General features: G+C 42.4%; 1 protein-coding gene and 1 long non-coding RNA gene across 3 annotated transcripts in view; both read left to right on the forward strand.

Moving 5' to 3' along the window:
- The window catches only part of FRMD4A (FERM domain containing 4A), a 550,199-nt gene that overhangs the window by 91,313 nt on the left and 446,085 nt on the right, over positions 1–12,801 (forward strand). The window lies entirely within an intron of this gene.
- Positions 3,583–12,801, forward strand: part of LOC122466807 — a 30,423-nt gene continuing 21,204 nt past the window's right edge. The window contains exon 1 of the long non-coding RNA XR_006292640.1: positions 3,583–3,814. This is a non-coding gene — a long non-coding RNA (uncharacterized LOC122466807). The remainder of the gene's footprint in view (positions 3,815–12,801) is intronic.

Raw genomic sequence — 12,801 nt, forward strand, 5'->3', positions numbered from 1 at the left:
CACACACAAAATGTTGCTAATCATTTTCTGTCTTCTGCTGCTATTAGTTGAAAAATTGGAGAGGGTTCAGAGAAGATCCATGAGAATGATTAAAGGATTAGAAAACATGTCTGAAAGTGACAGACCCCGAGACCTCAATTTATTTAGCTTAACAAAGAGAAAGTTAAGGAGTGATTTGATTACAGTCTGTAAGTACCTACCTGGGGAACAAATATTTGATAATGGGCTCTTCAATCTAGCAGAGAGAGGTATAATACAGTCCAATGACTGGAAGTTGAAGCTAGACAAATTCAGACTGGAAATAAGGTGTAATTTTTAACAAGTGTAGTTACCCGTTGTAACAATTCACCAAGGATCCATGATGGATTCTCCATCACTGACCATTTTAAAATCAAGATTGGATGTTTTATAAAAGATGTTCTCTAAGAATTACTTTAGGGAAGTTCTATGGTCTTTGTTATACAGGAGGTCTGACTGGATGATCACAAGAGTCCCTTCTGGCCTTGGAATCTATGAATCTATTGAAATTGTTACCCATAAACTTTGTTCTCTTCCCAGAGTTGCCTCTGCTTGATCCTTCAGTGAAAATGAAACTCCAGTTTTAAATAATATCTTACACTTGGCTAGCACCTTCCTCAATGTGCTTTGCAAACATTCAGTTAGCCTCATCCAGCAGGATGTGGGATGAGCAAATGTAATTCCTCTCTTTATACTAAAGGGTAGAAGTGAGGCAGGAAGATATTAAGAATAGCATGTGGTCCAAGATCATATGGTGAGTCTACAATAGAGTTAAAATTAGAATCCAGATCTTGGGAAAAGATTTGTGAAAAATTATTTAAAAAATCAGTTTTTGTTTCATTCAAGATTTTCTGTGAACTGTTACTTTGATTTAAAAAAAACATTTTGGTGAAGGAAAAATGCTTTTTTTAAAAAACTTTTTTTAAAAAAAACAATGAAATGTTCAGGAAGGGATTTTTAAAAAGTGTTTGCCCTATTGAAATGAAACAAAGTTGTCCATTTCAAAAAATTTTGTTGAAAAATTTTACTGAAATGAAAACTTTTTAGTGAACATTTTCATTGTGGTCAAACAGGCATTTTGTGTCAAAAAAGAGTTTTGATGGAGTTGGGTTGTTTTTTTAAAAAACAAAAACAAATCTCCTCAGTCTGTTGTCATCGAGACATCAGAGTCTAAAAGTCTGTGCACAGGTCTGAGTTTACCTATCCTGAGCTCTAATCCTGACTCTGACAATGATTTGTTGTGTGAACCTGGGCAGATACTTACAGTTTCTGCTTCAGTTTCTCCATCTGTAAAAGGAGAATGACACTATTTACTTATCTATCTACTCAGGGGTCTTGCAAGAATGAATTGGTGAACAAGGACTACATAAGTGCTAAACATTATTATTATGGGAAAGAAGGAGATGTAACAAATTTAGCTCTTTGAAAATGAACATAGAAGGAAAGAGACTTTGTCTAAACATAAGTGTGTACCATAACTGACCAATGCATCTAAGGAGATCATGATAAAATTTGGACTCTCTTAATACAGGTACACTAAGCAGATCTAAAGATGATGGGCCATATTCTGCTCTTGTTGCTTACAGTAATACTGGAACACCAATCTGTGTTTGTACAACACTTAGCACAATGAGGTCCTGCCCCTTGACTAGGACCCCTGGGCACTATGGTAATACAAATAATTTATAATAATAATAATAATAATTAATAATAAATGTTGATAGGAGATGGCTGGAAGAATTTGACCCCATCCATTTTGCAGTGTTCCTGAGTACATAAGGTTTACATACCTTTCTTTGAAGAGACTCTCAAAAGCAAGTTAAGAATGTATGATTTTTTCCCCTTTTAAAAGTCAAAATCACAATCCAGAAATAGATTGCGGGACACTAAAGTAATGTGTTGATAAAGTCATTACCAGGTCTTTTCCCTGAGGTCCTACAGAATAGAGAATCAAAACATTAGGCCCTTGTCTTCTGAGCCTTGGTCTCTAGAGTCCAAACAACAAAGATACTAATTTCATTCATCCACCTGCCTATGCCAGGATATGATATAATTCATAGCATTCTTCATAGCATGAGGCTTAGACACCTAGAACTGTTGAGCTATGCAGCGAGGCAGAGTGGATGCACTAGCTTAGAGTTTTTTCATGGTGCTTTAACTCTCTTGGACTGTTAGCAGATTGTTGCCGACATCCTCTTTTGCACAGCTGACCTCCTTTTGTATGTGCTTCTGGTACATTTCAATAAAATATTAATTTTAAAAAATCCTGGGTTAAACACAATGGGCAAGTTGGGGAGGACCCAAGTGCTTTTTATCCCTATGAATCTGGCCAAAAATATCATTTAACTACCCAGCTGGGTCTGACTTCTTCCAAGAGGAGCTAGCTATTTTAAAAGTGAATTTAACAAATTTTTGCAGTTAAGGCACTGGAATGGGACTCAAGAGCTCGAAGTTCAAATCACATGGTCTGCCACAGACTTCCTATATGACCTTGGGCAAGTCACTTAGTCTCTGTGCCTCAATTTCCCCATCGATAAAAAGAGGGTATTATTCCCCTTTCTTTTCATATGGTAAACTCTTCAGGCTGGGACTGTCTCTTACCACATGTTCGCACAATATCTAGTTCAGTGTCGCCCCAATCTCATCCAGATGCTACTGCAAAACAAATAAGTAATTCGTCCTCTGGGGTTTAAAACCAGTTAATTATCCTTTACAAATGCTAAAAGAACATGGCTAATAAAGCATACTTTCAGCCAAACCTACATGCATTTGTCACAACTTCTATTCTTCTTCCTCCTTTAGTGAAGTAATATTTTCTACAGCAATGGGAGTTTTGTGAAAGGACTGTTCTCTGTCTGGAAACTCCATGACAGCTGCATTGCCAGAAACTGAACTGCTCAGAAAGGTTCAGTTAAAAAAAACTCCAATTTGGATTCGAATGTTCACAGTCGAGCCACTCCCCCACAACAGCAATTTCCAACCAGTTCTAGTCAGGAACTGCCTTCACGGTGGCCATTTCCAACTGACCAGTAAGCAGTAGTAATGTTTATACTGTGCTCTAAGGTGTGCTAGGCACCTTACAGCACAAATACAAAAAGACCGTCTCTGCCCCCAAAGAGTTTACAATCCAAGGCCCAGATCTTGCTATTGACGGTGTATCTGCGTGCTGTCAGTTGCAGGATTAGGGCCTAATTATAGACACACTGCAAGGAGTAAGGGTAAGAGATAATCAGAGAGAAAAGGAGGGAAGAATACGGTTACAACACAATGTGATTACTAAGCTCTGTGTTCCCCTTTGCTGTGGCATGCAGTAATGTCTGACAGATTCCTAAATATTGGCGCGGTTCCATATCTTTTTGATGGGGCTCCTTGCACTGGGACATGAGTTTCATTAGGGCTTCCTGTGAGGGGGGGCTTATGTGCCCCTGCATGTATAAACCAGAAAGGGGTTAAGCCCATTCACCTATCAGAAGGGAGGAGCTGAGCCTTAGAGACTGCCTGAACTGCCAGGCCTGGTGGAAAATGCTGGCAGCTGCAGCCTATTAAGCTGCTGGAGGTGGATTTGACTGCTCTGCCACCTCATTGAAGGGACACCAAAAAAAGGAAGTGGGGGGAGGCTGGGAGAGCTAGGAAATGAAAGGGAGCTAATAGGAGAGGAGCGGAGCTGCTGTCCTGTTCCCCCTAACCTCAAAAGCTCCTGATCCAGACTCAGGATAGGGGGAAGGAGTAACTGGAGGAATTAACTGCCTGCTCTGAACTAAGGAGGACGGTACTTCTGCCAGAGACTGCAACCACAGTGAGACTCTATGCTTTTAATTATTTGTTTTGGAGCAATTCACACCTGCCAAGTTCTGTGCTGCTCCATGTGTGGCATTTCATGCAGATTATTTAGTGATCTAATTTCAATATCTGCAATTAATTTGCATATAAGGTAAACTTTGAGAATTAGGGTGTGGATTTAGTGTTGGTGAAAGGCAGCCGTGCTGCATAAGGGCCAGAAGGGACCAGTATGGTCGTGTAATCTGACCCTGTGCAGAACACAAGACAATAACTTCTGAATCAATCCCATCACTTCTGTTTGAGCTACAGCATTGCTTTTAAAGACTGAACGATTTTTTTTTTACCAGTTTCTTTTAAAAAATAAGATGAACTGAAGTAGGCAGGCCATTCATCTGGTTTTAAGCCAGGCAGTCCTCCTTTTCTAAGGTTTGTCCCCTGTCTGGTACTGAGACAAAACCATACGTGATTTTGTCTGGCACTGGATGTGGCGACCTCATTTTGAAGAGCACACTCCTCCACCGTGTCCCCACCAACATGACCTCACTTGCTCTGCCAATGGGGGCAGGGCAGTGCACTCTTCAAAATGGCATTTTCCATGCGATGTGACTTTGCCTGCATGGTGGGTAAGAGCTCACGCCAGTGGCGTTGGGGGGAGGACTCATGCTATTCACACAGATGGGGGGAGGGCTCATGCTATTTCCAGAAGTGCTGGAATGTCTGATGTTCTGCGAATGCACAAGTGGCCACCCTAAGCTGAAGACTTGACTCTTCTGAATGCTTTGAGGACAGCTTCTTAAGCACTTTCCACATCAGATACAAAGCATACATGCTGCTAGACTGCTGCTTTCTACCCTGCTGTTTTTCCCAATTGCTCTAGATCAGTGGTTCTCGAAATCTCATCTACAAAGCACTTGCTGATGGTCAGAGACAGCTGGCCAGGCACGTGATGATGGCCCCTCCTACACATCTGCCCATCTCTTCCTACAGGCATCCAGACCAGACTCTTCATTGCAAAGAAAGGGCTGGATGCCTGAAGAAACGGCTAGAAACAGTAGCAAAGGGGTCATCATGGGGTTAACTGAGTTACCCAGAGTATAAGGGGATGAAACTGTGCTCCACCCCTCCCTACTTCCTGTTTGTCAGTGGGAGTCCCCACCACCACCGGCCCATCAGTTTGTTGTGATGCAATTGAACAAAGCAGCTCTCGGCTGTCGCTAGCTCTCCACCATCCATTTCAGTAACTTTTCAGTATCCATCGCTTCTTTTGGGTTGGGTTAACTATTACACTTGCTGTCCTTCTAACTGCCTGCATTCTCCACCCTGTGTTGGGCGGTTGAAGCCCAAACCAGGTAGTGTTACCTAGTGGCAGTGATCCGGGGATAGGGGAACCCAGGCCCTCCCTGCTCCACTGAGTTCCAACTCAGGAGCCTGTGAATAATAGCTTAAATGTGTGGCCCATGGACAGGCACCCTTTCGCCTGCTCCTTGGGCCACTTCCTACCCCGGCTTTGGTTTCTCCGTTGGTGCCACTGGACAGTTTCTGGATTCCCTCTAATCGCACTCCGGAGGGTCTTCCTCTTTCAGCCATGGCCCCTTGTTACTAGCCTCAGTGAGATGAAGGGCCTGTGGCAGCTTGGCAGTGGAGCCAGGTCTCAGCCACATGAAGCCCCAGCAGCTTCTCTGCAGCACACAACTGCTCTGCTTCTCTGTCCACCTCGACTGAGCTGAGATGCACCCTTCTGAGCCCAGCCACCAATGTGAGCATCCCGAGCAGGTGCAGCTGGGCAGGGCCTTCTGGGCCCAGAGCTGCTATTTAACCCTTAGTCTACCAGCGAGGGGCTCGTACACCCCATCATGCAGACTAATAAACCTCCATGTGATTTGTCCAGTGCAGAAGGGCGAAGCCCCACTATTAGTGTGGGTTACACAAGGAGATATGGCCACCATTTCCAAAAGGCAGTGTGATAAAGTGGCTGAGCTTTGGCTAATCAAGGATTGTGAAATACACAGGAATATTAAGACATCTGTAGCAGAGCTGGAATTTAGAACTCATAGGTTCTTTGCTGATAATCCACTGCACCCTTTCCTAGTCTAGGGCACTGTCAGGTAGTCTGTCTTTCTCCCCTCCTCCCAGGAGGTAACACGCACTCTCGTTACACTGCCTTAAAGAGCAGAGCAGTGTGGGTTGACTCTACAGAACAATTTTACTGAATGCAGCAAACTGTTTGGGAAGCAGTGTGACCTAGTGGCCAGACCACTAGTCTGGGACTCAGGAGACCTACGTTCTAGTCCTGGCTCTGCTGCTGGGTGACTTTGGGTAAGTCACATGACCACTCAGTGCCTCAGTTTCCACATTTATAAAATGATACTGACCTCCTCTGTAAAGTGCTTTGAGCTCTACTGATGAAGCACTATGTCAAAACTGGGTGTTGTATATGTTTACATTGGAGGCTGTTTATAGGAACTTTTATTTTAAAATTTTGTTACTCAGGTTAAATAACAAAACTTCATTTTTGAGGCTGTCTTACAGAAATCTATTATTATCTTTAGTAGACCTGCTCTGAGATTGAAACCGATGTTTTTTATAGCTTGGTCTGTACACGAATTGGTACTTTAGAATACAAAAATGCTCCGTGCTTATTAAGGTGCTCTCCATTACTGGAAATTGTATCAATGCTTGTCGTATGTGTATTAGCGTGCATTTAGATTAGGAATTAGCATGCATTTAGATTGGTTATTCAGCACAGCAGCGTTACATTTGACCAAGCTTCACTTTGTTTCTAGGTCACAATAGGCGCCAGTAGTTGCCATAATAAAAGGATAAGGGGAGAAGAAGGGGGCGGATTCCTATTTTTAACATAAAAATAATTATAATTTAATTTTTTGAGATATGCACAATGGTGCATGGAAGCTTAGATATCTGCCTGGTCCATTGGGGAACAGCTTTGACTTTGAAGTGCAAAACTGTGTTCATATTCAATAATGAGATCTTTTTAAAGTGCGGCTTAACTGAGGTTTGTTGATGATTATTCTGCCTCATTGATAAAGATCCCAAACACACAAGAGTTTCAAATGATTTCACAGCTGATTTATATGCACAAAGCATAATTAGCATCATGTAATTTTCTTTGCCAGATTGATTCTTATTTGAATATTGAAAAATGTCATTTTAAAAAAAACTTTGCTGGTTGACTGAAATACTGTATTTAAATTATATCCCCAAAAATATGTTAAAAGAATCTCTCACTATTTCTGTTCACTATTCAAAACCTATTCTGAATACAGAATTATTTATTTCCTCATAGGTATTTTTATTATGCCCACTGCTATGGTAAGCACTAATTTATTTCACAACACTCTTGTGAGAGGGAAGGGTCAGATTTTCCCCATTTTACAGATGAGGAACTGGAGGCACAAAGAGATTAAGGTCAAAAGTGTCCACTGTTTTTGAGTGCTCTATTTGAAACACCAATGGCCTATTTTTTCAGAGTACTTAGCATTATATAGCACTTACATTTAAAGCACAGATCCTATTGACTTCAATTGCAGATGTGGGTGCTTGGCACTTCTGCATATCAGATTCCAGGATCTCAAGTTGGACATCCAGAAAATGAGGAACACTGCAATTAGTAAAAATAACGAGGAGTGCCACAAGGACTCCTCGTTATTTTTGTTGATACAGACTAACACTGCTACCACTCTGAAAACTGCAGTTAGTGACCTCCTGTGAAAAGTGTGGTTCAAATGACTTGTCCAGCATCACATAGGAACCATGAAGCTAAGGCAGGAATAGAAACCAATTCTTCAGGTTGGCATTTAACTAGAGCTGGTAGGGAATTTTCTGACTAAACTTTTTTTTTTTTTTTGGTCAGAAAAATTGAAACCAGTTTTAGGAAATAGTTGTCTTTGTTTAATCTCCCAATTCAAACATTTTTGTGTTCAATTATCTCATTTTAACATTTTCAAAACAGTTTTGTTTTCTGGTTCAAAATGAATCTTCATTTTTAAATTGTAATTCATTTTTAAACTATACAAAATTGAAACAAAACATTTTGAAATAAAGGAAACATTTCAGTTGACCCGAAGAAGAGCTCTCTGCAGCTTGAAAGCTTGTTTCTTTCATCCACAATTTTACCGCCCCACCTTGTCTCTTTAACCTTTTTGCATTATTAGTTTGTGAAGGTTTTTGACTTTTCATCCTCGTTCAGGATGGGAATCATTTCAAAATCTCAACTCTCATGGGATGGAAACACCATTTCCCATGCAGCTGTACATCTAAGTGCCCTAACGGTGAAACTGGACTTGCTCTTCCTACAGTCCCTTATCTCATGCACTTTAAACCTTCCAACTTGAGCAATAGATGAAGCCTGAGTCCTACGGACAACGGTCTCCTTCATCATGTAACCCTCCTCCATCCTGTGCACTGAACGAGGCAGGGTTTCTGTGGGAAAAATAGCATTTCTTCACGTAAGTAAAGACCACAGCACACTGCAAACGTGCCAGGGGGCCAATTTATGGCTGCACAGGCAACATTAATTCTGGCCTTTCCTGACATTTGAACGCTTGGCTTTGCAACCTTACCATTCGTTCAATGTATTTTTGTGTATAACTTGCTTTGTTTAAAACAAACAAACCTAAAGTTCATTATGTGTTGGGCGTCTGTTTTTCAAGGTTTATTTTTACTAATGTTTGCGGTCTGTGTAGATGTCCAAAAATATGAGGGTTTTAGGGCTTTTGCTTGGTGTATACTGCAATGAGTGTTCTCTTTGTATGGTCCCTAGTACGCTATAATATAGTGCTGTTTCAGCACTATGTTAAAGCGCACTGAGGAACCTTTAGTGCACACCAGCAGGGTCTGCATGGGCAGCACATTAGAGTGCTGTAGAATTTACACCCCTGTAATCCTCATTTCTTGCGCTGTGTAGATAAGCCCCTAAATACAAGTAAGCATTTATGAATGAACACTTTGTTTGTTTGTAACAGGGGTGTTTGTTAAAACCTAAAATCAGAAGCCCTAATTATGTGTTATCTTGTTGTTAACGGTTGTTGCCTTTAGATCCATTGCAGTCTCTGGCACTTTAGCTAATGGAGTAGCTGATAGCAGTAGTAGGTTGTCATCCTCTTTTGTGAGCAGCACTAGAGGGGAAGGGACGCTTGGCCAGTGGTTTTCAGAGATATTTGCTGACAGCAGAGGAGTGGCAAGACTCGGGATTTTTGGGTTCCATTCCAGGCTCTGGAAGGGAGTGTACTCTAGTCGGCACTTCTTTCTCTGTTCCCCTTCATCCTCAAGCCCTGATCACTTCTTCTTCCTCAGTCCCTTCCAGCCTGACCATGTCCTGTATAACTCCCCATCTCACCCCCTTTTGCCCCCCGCCCGGGGCTCTCTCTCTGAGTCCCGGACTTCCCCATCATGCCTCTTCATTCCAGTCTCCTTACCCAGCCAGCCCTAGTTTCCGTGTCCAAACTCAGCTCTTCTCTCCCCCATCCCAGTTTCTAGTCTCAATCTCCTCTCTAGACTCTTTGCTCCAATCCAATCCTTTCACTCCCCCCCCACCCAGGTCCAGCTCTTGTCCCCTCTGCATTAGTTTCAGGCAACTTCCTCCTCCATGCTGCCTGGGGACCAATATGAGCACACGAAAGGCAGTCTCCCTGCTCTCTGTTCCTGTGCTCAGTGGCCTCTGCACAGTCCAGGAGCTGTGAGTGGATGGAGCATGCCCATTACAGGCAGAATCTTCAGCTGCCAGACTCCAAGAAGTCTCTACTGACCACGTTACAACTGAGACTTTTCACAGACTTAGCCAGATTTTCACAGGAACAGCAAAAGGTACAGCCCTGATTCCAGGGCACCCCAGGCTCTGCGAACTTTCAAGCCCTTGCTCCAAAGCATGGAGGCGCTACAGCTTCTCAGCTAAACAGTTATAAGATTTTTTTTAACACAGTAAGACAGGATTTTTTTTCTTAACCTTGTTCTGTGAAATGGCTGAATGTTTTTTGTTGAAGCTTTTTAAAAAAAATTAAACTGAAGCAGATGGCTAGCATTGACAATTTCATCCCAAAGCAAGGGCTTGAAATTTCGCAGAGGGCTTGGGCTGCCCTGGTGTCACGGCTGTACCTTTCGCTGTTGCTGTGAAAATTTGGCCAAGTTATAAGTCTGTGAAAAGTCTCAGTTTGAACGTGGTCAATAGACTTCTTGGAGTCTGGCAGCTATAACCAACTGAAAAGAGAGGCTTGTAATGGGAAGTGTTGGGCAACCTTAACAATAGGCCTATAATATATGCAAGGTGCTGTTAAAATTTTTATTCTATTTTTTTCCTTATGCAAAGGGATAAATGGGAAAGGTCTGGGTGCTTTCATGTCTGAGCTGTGTCTTGTGCATTGGTCAGGCATTGTGTAAGCAGACTTCAATTCATGACCTCTTTTGTGTTTATGAAATGCTATTCTTAACCTGGTGACATCAGCCCCTTTTTAGAGGTGAAATGGAATTAATTTTCCAATCTGTCTCTGCTCTGGGCTTCCCTCTGGCTAGAGAATTTCTCATGCACTGTAGTGGGTTTTTGTTATGTAGCCTGGTTTACACCTTGGGTCAGATTTCAACCACAGCCTACAAGTGAAATTGAATTTATTCTTTGAGCTCCCCCTCTCTTGGCAGATCTTTATTGTGCATTAGTCTTGATGTTACTAAATGGAAGCAAGATTTAACGTAGGATGCCCAATATATAAACTTCTGTTTAGATGTGGATGAAATACAATTTAGAAAAGGGCCTGTTTAATGTGTTACAGAATTGCCAACCCCACACATTCTGATGGGTCGCCCCCACCCCCAAATCATGAGATTGGCTTAAAAAGCATGAGGTATTTACAAATGTTTTACTTTTTTATCTTTCTGTCTGGTTTCTCAGCCTTTAGGGTTCACCTTTTCAAACCTTTCTCTCTAACCAAGAAGACTAGAAACTTTAGGGGTTTTTTTCAATGAAAACTGAGCTTCTCCTATAATCCCATGACTCCAGAAGCTGAGGCTCTAAGAAAAAAAGATAAGCAAGTGCTACAAAGCTGAAAGTCCTGCTTGAAAAGGTGGTGAGCTCCCACCGGGCTGGGGGAAGGGTGTGTAACACAACGGCAATGATATCATATTGCAGTACGTACAGTGTGGCAGTGAAAGCACTTTGACCCATACACAGATTGAAATGCCACATTCTGTCCTTGCTTTCTGTGGTGTGCCATACAAGGGCATATGGAGCTGGAATATCCGTGTAGGGTGCTCTGATGCAAGCACTGCACTTCTCACCAGTGAGTCCCAGTTCAGTCCCTTAATCAGCAGGCCTGCCTTCCTCTGTGTAATACCAAGTGCTCCCTGGTTGCAAAGTTACTGAGGCCAGTGCTTTCAAAAGTGTCCAGTGCTTCAGTTTTGGGGTGACCAACCTGAGATGTTTAATTGTCTAAAGTTGGCCACCTAAAGCTTAAGGGCATCCAAAATCAGTGTGGAGTCCTTGAGAACTTTGATCTGAATGTTTAGAACCAGGAGTATGGCTCCCATATCTCTGCAGGAACTAAACTGCTGAATACACAGTGCAGTCCATTATATTAGCTCAAGACAGATTACTGGTTTCATAGTACGCAGCCAAAGGATTTGATGCCTTAATGCAGGGAACATAGTGGTTGGATATTGGCAGAGAAGGGTGGTTATGTGTCTGTGCACTGAGGAAGATCTGCCTAAATGTGTTCATTTCATTTGGCAGTCCCTCCATTGTTGTGTCACCAAGTTGATTTTAGAGACTGAAATTTTTCTCTGAGCCAGCTGGGGTGTTCATGCATTTGTGCATCCAAGTTGTGGCTCTTTGCATACACACAGGGAGCCTTGTAAATCTCAGTTAGAATGCAATTGTTGAACTGAAGTTTGCAAGGACTATATTTGGAAGAATGTGTAATGGCAGGGAAACAAGAATAGCTGTATAGAGAAATGGGAAGATTGCAGAAGACACACCTGGATTGATTCCTCTGTGGCTCAGTATACTGGTTTCTGCAGGAGTGACAATCACTATGAGTATTTTTTTAGAGAGGGAGACATGTTGTGGGGCATGAAGTTTTCTTTATTTTTGCACTTGTGTCATATGCACCTGGTGGGGCTGGGGGAAGTAAGTGTGTTTATGAACTTGCCCACAAAAACAGTGGTCTGTTTCCAATGCTATTTCTCCTGACCACGCTATAACTGAACCATGAAAGTGCTTTGTCTGCATTCTATTTAAAAATACAAATTTCAAAGGCTGTCGTACAATAATCGTAGCTTGCAGACTAATTCAGACGTTGAATCATAGATCACAGATTTTAAGGTCAGAAGGGACCACTATGATCATCTAGTCTGACCTCCTGCACAACGCAGGCCATAGAATCTCACCCACCAACTCCTGTAACAAACCCTGTTACGAATTACACCTGAGAGGACACGCACACAACTGCTGCGAATTATACCTGGTAGGACACGCACACAAATGCTACGAATTACACCTGGTAGGACATGTTATGTCTGAGCTATTGAAGTCCTCAACTCGTGGTTTAAAGACTTCAGGGTGCAGAGAATCCTCCAGCAAGTGACCCATGCTGCAGAGGAAGGCGAAAACCCCCCATGGCTCTGCCAGTCTTCCCTGGAGGAAAATTCCTTCCCGACCCCAAATATGGCAATCAGCTAAACCCTGAGCATGTGGGCAAGACTCACCAGCCAGACACCCAGGAAAGAATTCTCTGTAGTAACTCAGATCCCACCCCATCTAACATCCCATCACACGCCATTGGGCATATCTAGCGATAGTAGTCGAAGATCAATTAATTGCCAAAATTAGGCTATCCCATCATATCATCTCCTCCATAAACTTATCAAGCTTAGTCTTGAAGCCAGATATGTCTTTTGCCCCCACTGCTTCCCTTGGAAGGCTGTTCCAGAACTTCACTCCTCTGATGGTTAGAAACCTTTGTCTAATTTCAAGTCTAAACTTCCTGATGGCCAGTTTAT

The sequence above is a fragment of the Chelonia mydas genome, chromosome 1, assembly GCF_015237465.2.
Source record: "Chelonia mydas isolate rCheMyd1 chromosome 1, rCheMyd1.pri.v2, whole genome shotgun sequence".
NCBI classification, from domain to species: Eukaryota; Metazoa; Chordata; order Testudines; family Cheloniidae; genus Chelonia; species Chelonia mydas.